Source organism: Triplophysa rosa, linkage group LG21 (assembly GCF_024868665.1).
Source record: "Triplophysa rosa linkage group LG21, Trosa_1v2, whole genome shotgun sequence".
NCBI classification, from domain to species: domain Eukaryota; kingdom Metazoa; phylum Chordata; class Actinopteri; order Cypriniformes; family Nemacheilidae; genus Triplophysa; species Triplophysa rosa.
The window spans coordinates 11,280,391-11,294,773 of NC_079910.1; the positions used below are offsets into that span (position 1 = coordinate 11,280,391).

At 38.4% G+C, this 14,383-nt stretch overlaps 1 protein-coding gene across 1 annotated transcript in view; it reads right to left on the bottom strand.

Annotated features, from left to right (window-relative positions):
- The window catches only part of camkvl (CaM kinase-like vesicle-associated, like), a 29,828-nt gene extending 21,434 nt beyond the window's left edge, over positions 1 to 8,394 (bottom strand). Inside the window, exon 1 of the mRNA XM_057320227.1 lies at positions 8,190 to 8,394. The gene's annotated coding sequence lies outside the window, so the exon portion shown is untranslated. The remainder of the gene's footprint in view (positions 1 to 8,189) is intronic.
- Between the last annotated feature and the right edge of the window lie 5,989 nt (positions 8,395 to 14,383).

The window sequence follows — 14,383 nt, forward strand, 5'->3', positions numbered from 1 at the left end:
GGGAAAGATTCAAAAGATAAAGTTTTAAAATCAGACAAAATGATAGCTGTGTTACAAAAGATTAGACACCACGAAGACCAGACACACAACGCTGATATGTTGATATACCAAAGTTTTTACCAAAGGTTTTCACTACTGATAGGTCAATATTTGGTGGTTTAAATACCCGTGTGAAGTGTTTTTAAAGCATGATTTAACATAATCAGGTGACAGAATTGTCACATCCATAACGGTAAATATTTCTCATAGGCACATTAAAAATTTAAATTAAAAAAAATATTTAATGGTCTATGAAGTGCCATCCCTTCTCCATTCGTCGGGTATTATTGCTTCTGGTTTTCACATTTTAATTCACAGAAATCCTACTAAATATGCTGTCTCTCAAAAATGTGTGTCCTTTTTGTCACATTCATAACACATTCATTTTTCTCTCTTTTAAAATAGAAAACTTGTGCAAAGACTAATATTTTTCTGATGTCTGGACTCTGTCATCAGGGCTTTGGTAAAATATAAACAGATGGTTCAATATATTGGCAACAAATACATTCTCTGAGAATACATATATCAAGTTTTGACTCAAAATGTCACATCCATAATGCTAGAATTGCCCACCTATCAAAATTATAAAAACAGTTTCAGTTTTTTCCACTATACTGTAGGGCTTGGAATAATTAGTTAGTGGCTGGAATGGATGTATGAAATATTTAGTGCCCTCCAATGGGACTGAACATCAAATTGAAATCTTGTCGACCTTCTGAAAATGTGCCAAGTAGTAAAATGTATAAATATGCATATTAATAAGCCCCACTCTTAATTTCAGTGCTTGTCCACAACAACCAATAGAAGATGGACACTGTACAAATGACCGTCAATTCTCCCTAGTTTCCTTAGCTGAGGTTTTACTGTGATTCTGTCACTCAAATGACAAACGTCAAATTAAGCAATGTATGAATATGTATTATGATTAAAATGACTTAATTATTTGCAAAACAAAACCTTCAAAATAAACGGGTCATTCTGAAGACACAAAATCAATAGTGGGTTTAGAGAATGTGAATGTTTTTCTGAGGAGGGACTTGTTGGTAAGGTCCCCAGCATGAGCTTCAGAGATTGAGGACCAGGGAGGCCTTGAGAAAAGCAGCAGAGCGGGGGAAATGAAAGGGAAGAGAGCAGAAAGGCGAGTGTGAAATATTCAACACTGAAATCCGCTCCCTGAAGAAAGAGATAATGACAGAAATGAAGATAATGCGGCCACGTTACAAAAACGTCATTTATCCTCTTCGTGTGAAATCAGCCAATTGCGCCGAACACTTTCCCACACCGTCTTAAAGCATACTTAACAAGTCATTAACTTCTTGTAATACAGATTCTGATGTTTGCCCCCCGATGTTTGCGTTATGAAATGTTGCCTCTACAGTCCTGCTTTATGCACGTCCCATATGCAAATTAGCATTTCGATGACGACTGGAAGTCACAAGTGTAGACCGAAGAGGAAAATGAATCAGCAGGCGCAGACGAATGGCCAAAGTCAACACTGCCTTCATTGGAAAGTTGGCTGTCACTGTAAACTGATGGAGTCAAAACAGCATCTGTCACATCAACACACAAAACTCCGCTATCAGATTATCCATCACCAGCGAAGGCACATTGGTTATAAAGCAGCCAAATATAGGATTTATGGGCGACGATTCAGAGTTCTAAGTAGGTGGATTATCAGAAATCAGGTCAGTCAAAGGCATTGCAGTCTAATTTCTCTCGACTTCTGTTGCATTCACTCGATACTCTGATTATCTGTTGCGCAATACATCCCCTCTTTGTTAGAACATTGCGACTGTCTATCGTCTCTGCCTTCTCCATAACTAGACCGACAGATTAGACATCAAAGGTTCGGTTATTTAAAGTACACCCAGAGAGGGACAGAACGCAGAAGTGTGTGTGCGTCGAAGGGTGAATGGGTTTTAAACAGAATACATTAACAACAGACTGTGTGCGTGAGCATACCATGCTACAACAGTCGACTATCATGGATTAATGCTTACGTCCCAACTGCGCTTCTTTGGAACGAAGGTGGTTAGGAACGACGGCAGAAAGGAGGACAAAAGAAGGAGGGAGAACAAAGTGATAAAAAAACATGGAGACGTGAGGCCGAAGATCTGTAGGAGGGCTGAAAACATGAGTCATATTCTGAAAACGATGAGACGGTACATTGTTTGACCGTACACAGATATATTAAAATCATCAATCATTTCTTTCTACAGTTGAGAGGAAATCGTTGCATAGTCATTTTCTTCTATTTTTTGGCCTTTGTATTAGATCATTGAGTCAATAAAATTGGTAAAGAACATAAAGTCAGGTGTACTGCTGTTTCATCCCTTACGAAAATTAACCATGTTTTTTTTTAGGTACAAGTGTAGTAACCATGTTTTTTTGGTGCATTGATTACTCAGGGCAAAACCATGGTTTTACTACAGTAACCATCGTTTACTATGGTTTTTACAAAAACCGTGATAACCATTGTTTTACTACAGTAACCATGTTTTTTTGGTTTTAACTGTAGTAAAACCATGGTTTTTCAATTTGAACTGTAGTAAAACCATGGTAAATTTTCGTAAGGGATTATTTAGATTGCAATGGAGAGCTTACACGTTACTGAATTAGCTATTTTTTAAAGCAGGAATGTAGTGGACTTGAAATTGAACTTAAAGTTCAATAACTTCACACAGTGTTAACACATTCATTTTCCTAGTGAGGTCTTAAAGTTCACCCAAAAATAAAGTTTCTGTCATTTATTCAGTGTCACGTTTTTCAAAAACTGTATATAACTCTTTTTTTCTGGAACACAAAAGAAGATATTTTGAGAAAAGTGGTTTTCTGTCCTTACAATGGAAGTCAATTCAATGTTGTTTGATGACCAACATTCTTCCAAATATTTTCTTCTGTGTTCCGCAGAAGTCAGAAAGTCATACAGGTTTGAAATGACATTATGGCGTGAAAATGATGAAAGAATTCAATGCAGTTCATTTTTGCGTTAACTCCCTTTAATTACATTTATTTTCCACATAAAGGTGAACTAGTGACCAAGGGAAACATATCATATGTCTCCCATAGAAATCTATGCAAAGAGTTGTGCAGTCACTGAACCTTCTAGGTGTATAACTCGCAAAAATGAGTAAACACCACAACACAAAACATTATTTATTCTGTTATTAACATCATTTCTGTAGATTGCCAACTTGTATGCCGGTAAACTGAAATTATTGTCACTGAGAAAATATTTACAGACGGAAATGAGTATTATAGCCTTCAGAGACTTGCCCATAAACTTTAGTGGATTAACAAAACCGCAGAGACTTATCATTGTCTTTCTTGTGAATCATAGATAGAATTAGACTCGGAGACATTCATATTATAAAGAGAAAAAACAACAGCAGTAATTTAATTTCAAATATTGCACTGTTTTTTATTTGCTCCTCAGATAAATAAACAGGAAACTGGGAGATTATTGTTGAACGATGCTTAAACAACAAACATATTGAAAGCAACACTGTCATAATAAGGATGAAGTATTCAACAGCGAAAGCGACATCGCACTCCATTTCCCATCCATTCTGCATTCTCTTTTCATCTGCCTCTCTTTATCCCAAGTTGAGAGTTACGGCGGACAAAACAGGGCTACCGGGAAGAGTCCTCATACCTGATTTATGTTTGCTTCTCCGCCCCCTATGTATTTACTACACTGTGAATGCAACAAAAAGCATGACATAAGCACCCAGCATGGTCCAAAACCTCAACATATCTTACAAAGCCTTGTTTCCCGTTTCCCCTCACCGTATCGCTTTCTCTTTATTGTTTTGTTTTGTCATGAATGGTGAAGTGGATGCTGCTTCTATTGTCACATGCAATCGGAAACAAAATTACGCCGAGGAAGGTGGTCAAGCGCGGTCGAGACGGTAGAGAGGTTCTCAGATCTTTCTCAACGAATCGTCAGAAATTATATAATGTGGCTAATTAAAAGTAATTTGATGGAGAGAAAGAGAATGTGCACGTATCACGATTAGACTGTAATTGCTACTCTGTCCTCATGGTAATTTCTGTTGAAGGGCATTCGTAACAGTACCTTGCCTCTTGCTTGAGGGACAGCAACTCATAATCTGTAGCTTGTGAATGCATATTAGCGAGAAATAATTCAATTTTGTATAATATGTTTGTCAAGAGTGCTACAGGGGGTGGTAATGATTATCAACACTGTTACAGTAGACTTGTAGCATCTGAGCAATGAAGTAATCTAAAAATAAAGTTTGTGCCCCCTGGAGAGAGTTCACAGTAAGCCTTTGGAGATAAACTTCAGCTGTTATGAAAAAAGACAAGCTGGAATCAACAAGCAACATTTTCTCTAATAAATTCTGGACACATACATACCAAAATTCCTAATCGACCAATATTCCTAAATCTCTCTTTATTTCTCATACATACACGTAATAGCTATACGTGTACACAGAGGCTACATGAAAACCTATGGGAATATGTTTCACAAACATTTTATAAATCCTTTTCCATTTATCATTATAGATGACTGTTTGCGCACATCACACAAATCCATCTTGAAGGAGAGATCATTAGTTACGGGCTAATGCGATTAACACGTGTTTACCTCATTTGCCTCAACAGCACATCAGAGATTTAAAGGAATATTGGACAAGAGGCTTGGACACCTGAAGTACAGTACACCCAAATTCATCTGTGGGAGGTCTGTACTGTAGTGTGTAGGCAAACTGTATGAATTTAACTTGAAAGTGTGTTCTATGTGTAGTGCAGAATCATGATGTTCCAGAGTTGTTTAAATATATATTTACAAAAATAAACAGAAACAGAGAAAATGCTGCGTGAACACATTATGAACTGTGTATACGAGTGGTTGATATCTAAAACTTTTGTTAAGTTGACAAACACTCTAAAAATGCTGGGTTATTTTAAACCCAGCATTGGGTCAAAAAAGAATGAACAATAACTATTGGGTTATAAATTAACCTATGCTGGGTTGTTTTAACCCATTGTTGGGTCAAATATTAACATTTTGTCCCTTTTTAAACCAAATGATGGGTTAAACATAACCCAGCATTTTTAGGGTGTATCGTCCCTGCTCAAAAATTTTTTTTGAAACCAAATAGAAACCATCATAGAAATTCTGAAGATTTCGTTTAAAACAGCATTATGAACCATTAGATTTTCCATTAAAGGTCCAATGTGTAATATTTTGGAGGATCTATTGACAGAAATGCAATATATACATAACTATGTCTTGAGGTGTATAAAGATCTTACTTGAATGAACTATTTATATCTACATACACCACGGGTCGCCTTACATGGAATTCGCCATGTTGTTTCTACAGTAGCCCAAAACAGACAAACTACTCTACAGAATGGGTTTCGTAAATATGCTATCTCCTTCGGCAAAGAAGCGCTGACAACTTAGTTCTGTGTCAGCCACCGTAGTGCTTCGAAAGTGAGGAGTGAGCGGTGGAGCGAGCCGTTGGTTGAAATTCGCAACCTCACCCCTAGATGCCACTAAATGTCATTCACTGGACCTTTAAAACCATGGCAAAATTCCTTTTTTTGTAGTGTGTTTTGGGCATTATTCCAATAAGATTTTTACATCCCACCAATAGAATCCATCACATACCAGTAGCCACCATTATAGTTTCCATGAACCCATAGTAACCATGAAATCCATTACATTTTCTATTGTGCATTGGGCAGGGTTTAACACAAAGTCCTGATGTTTATATGGGCATGTTATCAACTACCCATGTGTGCGTCACTTTCGCTGAATATATTTTGCAGAAGGATAGCTTCTGTGATGAGTCTCCAAAATTAAATAACTTCATTGGCACCATCCAAGAAGTGACAACAATGTTGAGCGACACGGTGCTAATGGGCATTAACATGTCTATAAATAACCAATTCCATATAGACTAAATATGACTCATTGATTGTGATCTCCCTCCACTACTGTTACAGAAATACCATACGCGTGCCATTTAAAAAGTGTTTTTCCACACCGTGATAACAAGCCTTTCCAGAAATGTGAATGTGGTGGCATTGCTCTCGCTGAGGTTACCCACTGTCTTTGCACTTACTCTCATAAGTGCTCTAATTTGTTGAGTATACGGGATGATAGAATAAGAGGGTTTGAAAGCTATTGATTTACAGTTTCTTCCAGTAGGAAAACAGATAATGATGCTGACATTCAACTCTGGGTGCCGTCTTCTGTGCACATTGGTTACTTATATAATGACAAGGACAATGCATTTCTTTTGATCAAGCCAAATGTCATCTTTTATAAAGTAAAAGCTGTAAAATCTGAAAGAGAATTTCATGGGCACTGTACCTCAGCTGGAGTTTCAATCTTGTGTGGGTAAGCAATAATCATGACAAGGTATGAAAAACCTGCATAAATCTAAAAATCACATAGAAGAAATTTTGAATTAAGGGATTTATTGCTACTTTTGTACAAGACCCTCCAATCGGACCACAGGCAACCTCTCAAATAGTTGATTTATTTTAAAGTAATATTATTGCTGCATTGTTATCTCCACAACAACGACAACTATATTTGCATTTCATAAGAATACTTTTCTTTTTAAGCTTGTTTTATTCTTGTAACGCAATTCCATTGCAATCGAGCTTCTCCAATATCCATACAATCCATACAGTAACATTTATTGGATTTGTTCGTATATTATTTGCTAATCCACCGTGTTCCATTTCCTCTCCCGCTCAACCCTATTTTGGCACATTTCGAATTGGAGTCCATCACAGCCATTAACTATTATAACAGCATTTGTGAAATGCTGTAAATGAGTGTTAGCTGGGAAATCCTGCATCATGCTGCAACGTGTTAATAGGATGTGCAATATTTCAGTCGGGTTCACAGCTCACCTGTGGGTGCGTCTGTCACATTCACAAACACCTCTCTGGCTGCAAAGACTCTCTAAGTGTGGCACGGGGTTTAACCAATCTCTGTTTCACGAGCTACGACCTGCGAGATCTAGAAGATTCTTAAGAAATCTTTTCGTTCAGATACTCTGTGCTCATCCTTATATAAGAAAGCGAAGCAAACAAAAATACTTTCAAATTTGTAATGTAGAAAAACAAAAGCATTTTATGGTTTCATATGGGAGTATGAAAATCTCACTCACAGTTTTCTGTCTGTCTACAATGAATCATTTAATAATCATTTCAGTATGCCTGACAGTCAACAGATTAGATAAATACAGAACCAGATGTGCAACAGCATGCGTTTGCATTGGGGCCAAAGCATTGGAATTAATGTTAAGTGATCAAAACCTCACAATGATAAATGGTAAAGAGAACAACATGCAGCACACAAGGCTTGACAAACACACATATTTGTTTGATCCGAGTGTTACAAAACATAATATTCTACAAACAGAATTTAAAATACTTTAAAATGTCAATGTGTGTTAGTGGCCATGCATAACCCACTGTCACAACACTCACACATAACACCAACCTTGCTGTAACGTTCATTGACCCTGAATTTCTCTTTACCCTAAAACATGTTCTCTCCGGTTAAGCCTACTTGTACGATAAATTGCTGAACGCTTGTAATGAGAAGGACAACATGACAAAAGAAAATTATGCGACAAGTGGCCACTCGTGATTATTTGGATAAGAGCAAAAACTAGAAATAAATAAATGTAAAAACGAAACAACATTAATAATCTCACATTTCTCTCTCTATATTCTGTGAAGTTATAGCAATAATCGCAGAGCATTTGCTTGCTAGACATTTTTCAAAATATTTGTTCCACACCAAGCGATGCAAGGTCGCAAATCTGAACTGATTTTCTCTATGTATCTAATTTCTTTTCTTCTTTTTTTAAGAATTTAAGGACCGCGTTAAACGACTTTTAGCTGTAAATGCGGTAAGAGATCTCATTACTCCTGGAATAATACAAAAAAAGAACGCAACACCGCAGGCAATCGCTCACAGACAGACATCTCTCTACCTTGTATGCTCACGATCGACAGGTTGGATGCTGAACTTAAATGCATAAACAAGACATAATGTTCCCGTCCCGCCAATTTCCCGTAATATTTTCAGTTCTGAGGAAACCCACACACATTTAAGACGGCATACCAGAATGTCTGAACTTGATTTACCTGCTCGGGTTGGCACAAAGTACGCGCGGGCTGTGCAAGAAAATCCAAACTTTGAAGGAGCCCTCGATCGGGTGTTAACGTCTCGTGATGGACAGACGCATCAAATCGGCGCTTCTGACAAGACTGTCGGCGTTGAATGCTGCTGCCTGTCCTTCCCTCCCTCTTTCTACCCCAGAGAAATAAATAATCTCTGCTTTCATCTGGATCTCGCTCTCTCTCTCTCCTGCTTCTCTCTCTCACTCGCGCGCGCGCAACAGGAATGACATTATCACATTGCCTAAAACGGCACAGGTAAACAGGTGACGCTCTAAACTCCCGTTTCGGAGGAGCGTTGCACGCGAAGATTTCAGCGCGTTAACAGGTTTGTTGCACTTTAATATTAAACCATTACATTGAATAGGCCTACGTCGTTTTCCAGTAACCTAACTGGACGCTATGCTTTTGCAAGTATTTAATAGTTTCTAAAGGCGGTGAAATGCAGTGACTAGCAGATTGCGAGCGACGGGATTACTACATCGGATTAAACCGCAACAACCACCATTTCATCATCTGCGCATCAGCATGGCGCAGTGATGAGAAGCTCTCACGCGCTGTCCAGCTTTATTTTTATAAACATGGACACTTTTTATCACCCCCTAAGTGGTCCACAGTGGAACTCAATATGTGAAGTAACAATTGGTCAATGAATCAGTTTCTTAATTACCCATTGTAGTTCTGTGGAGTTTATGATGTCATTAAAGATTACCAATAGTCTCGCACAAATGAAATAATAGCCTACTGGCTTCTCAGCATGTAAAGGATATCTGCATGGTTCCACACCATTATGAATTTCTTCAGTCAGTAAGAGGGCGAAGTTGAGCTGCTGGTGTCATCTTAATGGCATGAAGCATTGAACCACACAGAGATCAGGGCAGCGATGATGCTGTACGGGGTCTTTAGTGTGCCAACGGGATATGGACAGATGGCTGTGTAATTACTCAGGAACTAACCCCATGTGCGCGCGTGCCGCTTCCGCTTTTGAATGTGAATATGGCCATTCTTGTTTTTGAAAAAAAAATCATCTGAACATGTACAAATTACATTATTAATAATTTAAAGTTAAATTGAACATCCAATTTTGTTGTACATATTCTTATAGCCCCAGGAGTTAATAAAAGCAAGCAGTTGTAAAAATGGACCCATTCCCCAAAGTGTCTGACCTTGATACTGTAAGCTAAAGAAACTAGTTTTAATGGATAGACTAAGCATGGATGAGATACTAAAAAGTGCGCTTTCATATAAAAATACCAAAAATAAAATATAACAAAGCTTAGTTAAAACAGTCTTGTCTTGCACAGTCCATAAAATCAAAAGCTCTATAACATTTACATTTAGTCATTTATTCAAAGCGACATGCAAGTTGGGTAAACAATGGAAGCAATTGGGTCAACATTAGGAAAACAAAAAGCATAAGTGCAATAAAACATGTCTCACAAAACCTACTACAGTGTACAGAGCTAAGAATTTATATATATATATATATATATATATATACAGATAGAGTAGAAAAGATATAGAAGTCAGAAATGATCGGTCAGATGCTAACGGAAGAGATGTATTTTCAGCCGATTCTTAAAGATGGCTACAGAATCTGCTGATCTTGTAGCAGCAGGCAGATCATTCCACAAATGTGGAACTGATCCAGAGAAGGTTCGTGAGAGCGATTTTATACCTTTTTGGGATGGCACCACAAGACGTCGTTCGTTTGCAGAGCGTAAGGATCTGGCGGGTACATAAGTCTGCATTAGTGAATAAAGATGGGGGGTGCCAAACCAGTGGTGGTCTTGTAGGCCAGGAGCAGAGTCTTGAATTTGATGCGAGCGACTATAGGGAGCCAATGTAACTTAATGAAGAGAGGAGTGACGTGCGCTCTCTTCGGTTCATTGAAGACCACTCTTGCCGCTGCATTCTGGATCATCTGTAGAGGTTTTGTTGTGCAAGCAGGAAGTCCAGCTAGTAGCGCATTGCAGTAGTCCAGTCTGGACAGGACAAGAGCCTGGACTAGTACCTGCATAGCATGCTCGGATAGGAAAGGTCTAATTTTCTTTATATTGTATAGGATGAATCTACAGGACCTGGTGGTACTGGCAACCTGATCAGTGAAGTTTAGCTGATCATCGATCACCACTCCCAGGTTTCTGGCCGTTCTGGAAGATGTGATGGTTGATGAGCCCAGTTGAATGGAGAAGTTGTGATGGATTTTAGGGTCAGATGGGATTACAAGCAGTTCTGTTTTAGCAAGGTTCAGCTGCAGGTGATGGTCCTTCATCCAGAGCGACATTTCGAGCGAGCAAGCAAGGGGAGCGAGCATGTGTCGGGGGTTTGGGCGTGATCAAGAGGCGGCAGCTCAAAGAACTGACTGCTGATGGTGGTAGGTAAGTTTAGAGCAAAGAGTGTTGGTGTTAGTATCCAAGAGAGAGTGCTGTTCTGATGGAGGGAGCGTGGCGGAAACCGCAGAGGATAAGCGGGAGGGAGAGAGTGTACGTAGGTCGCGTCGGAATGTGACCAGTGGGGAGGCATGTGTAGTGTCTGGGGATGTTAGGTCGAGATCAAGAGTCATGAGGAAATGATCCGACGTGTGCAGCGGGGTGACCTGGGAGTGATGAGTGGAGCAGTAGCGTGTGTAGATAAGATCTGGTTGATTACTAGACTTATGAGTTGCTGAAGTGGGAACTCGCTTGAGGTCAAACGATGCAGTCAGGTTGTTGAAGTCGGCAGCCTGCGGTTTTTCAAGGTGGATATCGAAGTCTCCTAGTACCACCAGAGGAGTACCATCCTCGGGGAACGATGACAGAAGCGTGTCCAACTCCTCCAAGAAATGTCCAAGCTGACCTTGGGGACGATAGATAATTACAACATGAGTTTTAACAGGGTGGATTACAGTCACAGCATGTGACTCGAATGAGATGTTGTCACATGAGGGTGCCAGCTGTTTAAATTTCCAGTGGTTAGGGATAAGTAGACCTGTTCCTCCACCCCTCCCTGATATGCATGGGCTGTGGGAGAAAGTGTAGTTATTAGAGAGGGCAGCCGGTGTGGCAGTGTCCTCTGGCTTGATCAAGGTTTCAGTAAGTGCTAAAAGAGAAAGACCAGAATGTTTAGCAATAGTTGTGATGAAATCTGCTTTGTTTACAGCAGATTGGCAGTTCCATAAACCAATGAGAAATGTAATTGAGGTAATTGTGGCTGCTGAAAGAGTGCACAGATTATTAGCATTGCGTTGCTTTCTACGTGATACAGGAGATTTACGAGTTGTAGTGACCGTAGAAATGTGAAAATCCATGGTCAAAAGCGGGGAAACAAGGAATATACAAAACAAATGACAAGAAGAGAATAAATAAAGTGCAATACTTAGCAATTGGTTGCTATAATTAGCAATTGGGTTTTAAGAAGGGAGAAAATGGCCCCAATAGCAGGCCTGTACGAGACAACCTATAATTGGACCGTAGGCACACCCATCGAGTCCGCTACACAGTGTCCCTGCATGATGCCTTACTATTTAATTGTAATAATTAAATTGCCCAAATGAAGTTGCAATACAATCCGAGTAAGAGATCATAACTTAAATGACATTGTGTTTATAGAAGATAAATAAGAACGAAAGCCATCCGTATGTGGAATGATTTGCATACATCCCCTGTTGTGTTTGTGTATTTCTGTAGGCAGTATTCATCACACGTTTATTTGCTGTGCTAGATTTAACACGGATTTGTCTTTTCTCAGATAGCCTTTCAAAGTGAAATTTGACATTCGCCTACACAAGTTCATACTGTGGCCTTGGGTTTGTGTGACAAAGTCTTCTTCTCAGAAAAAATACATCCTTTAGAAATAATAAAATTCTACAGTAACTGTGAATATATGTGTATGGTAGGTTAAAAACATGATTGGTTGAATGGTCCATATGAGACAGACAAAAAAGTGAAAAAGACATAATTCTCAAGATGCTGAGAATTCAGAGGGAAACAGAATAAGGAATGACAAAATAAAAGGGTTGGCTTTATTTCCACTGCAGTTGGATCTAGAAAAGTAGGTGTAACGAGGAAGGCGGGACGAGAGCCGTGAGGGAACGGTGCTAGTGATAATGAGTGTCAGCTGTGCGTTGCACCGGTCTCGCATCTCACGGAGGAGTGGAAGCATAAAAGGACGAGCGACAGGACTGGCGCCTGGACATTGTGTTAAGTTTTATTTATGTTTTTGTGGCCGGCAGTTGACCGTGAGGTAGCTGTCGGCCCTTTTCTTTCGTTTTGTTGTTGGTTTATTTCATTAAAAGTTTGTTTAACGTTGGCCGGTTCCCGCCTCCTTCCTTCCTATACTTGGAATGTAGGCATTTCAGATTTAGAGCAATATATTTTACGATTTTTAATCAGATTATTTGTTGTGGATTGACTTTCATGGACTACTTGTTTACCATAAAAAAGTAAAAAATATAATTACATTTTGGGTTTATTTATTTATTATGATTTTAATCAAATCTGGGTTAAGTTTAATGGGGACTTTAAATGAGTAGTTGACAAATAAACCGTACCATGTATCCTATGGCATGACAGCAAAAATGCACAACTAAAACAAACTGATTAAAAAATATTATTTGATATTGCATTTAGAGCTGTTGCCTCTGTACGGAGAATGCTAAATATTACCATTTTATAAATAATAAACTAATGAATCCAACTCAAAACAATGAATGGACATAGAATCATATTTCTTACAGTCTTATAAAGTTTTCTGATTGAACATTATGGTTAAATGGAATCACTCCCAGGCTAATGGGTTATTGGTCACGTGTTCTAGATGACCTTAATTATGAAGCTATATTTGAATGGGGATGTAGGGCAGGGATTACTCTTACATTAATGGAGTACAGAGGTAAATCATAAAATGATACATCCAGTGTCACTGTAGTGTTAAGATCTGTGCTGTAAGATCAACCCTGATCCAATAACCGAGCACATTCACAGTGTCGTCTTTGTGTAACTTTAAAGTTCTTAATTGGCTGTTCGGTGAGCGTCTCTAACCCAGCAGCACATATTGATTGAAGTGAGCTGTGCGGGCTCATTAATCACACAGAACACTGAGAAGTTCTTAGAAATATGGGACAGTCTGCGATGGCTAATTTTTGGGAAAAGGTGACATTTATTTTGAAAACTCGATATTTTGTCTTTATTGGGATTTCTAAGGCTAATTCACATATACAGTCTATTTTCAGACTTTCATGCGCAAAGCTGTCTTATCTGCAGACAGGGGTCTCCAATTAGCCTGCTCTCTCCTCACAAAGGCCTTAGAAATCTACAATCTTACTCTACACATTATAGTGTGTGATGTGTACACTGTTTTTGTGTCTTGCACAAAAAAAGTGTGCTAATACAGGCTCATATGCAGGCTTAGCGAACCAGAAAGACATTCATTTTGTTCATTTCTGTTTTGTAGCATAGATAAAATGCAGGTGACCGTACAGAGCATTATAGCTTTAACTTACATCCACATTGGGTCCATGAGTAACTACTCTATTGGTTTATTTTTTTATTTTATTGTAATACATTTGTTTAATAAAATATTTTAAAAAGTAATTAATATATAAATATATGTATAAATATCATTTATTTATTCAAAAGAATATGATGTATGTATTTATTTTACCACAATAGATCTAATACTCTTTTATTGACTTATTATTATTTATGTTTTCTGGGCAACTCTTAAAAGTGATAGTTCACTCAAAAATGAAAATTCTTTCATCATTTATTCACCCTCTTGTCATTCCAAACCTGTATGAATGTTCGTCTTCTGCAGAGCACAAAAGATAAGCGAAACAGTGAAAAGATATTTTGAAGAATGTTGGTAACCGAACCAAAACCAGTGGAAGTCAATGGGAATCGATGTTGTTTGGTCACCAACATTCTTCAAAATATCTTCTTTTGTGTTCTGCAGAAGAAAGAAAGTCATACAGGTTTGAAATGACGAGGGTGAATAAATGATGACAGAATTTTCCTTTTTGAGGGAACTTTAAATTTTAACAGCTGGAACCTGTTCCTGTTAAATTTCCTCATGAAGTTCTGCAAAGAAAGGCAGAAGACAGAGACTGTAAATGAATGCATTTATAAAATGAATGTATCCATACCCAGAGTCTCTCCTCTAGATTTTAGAGGTCACTAATA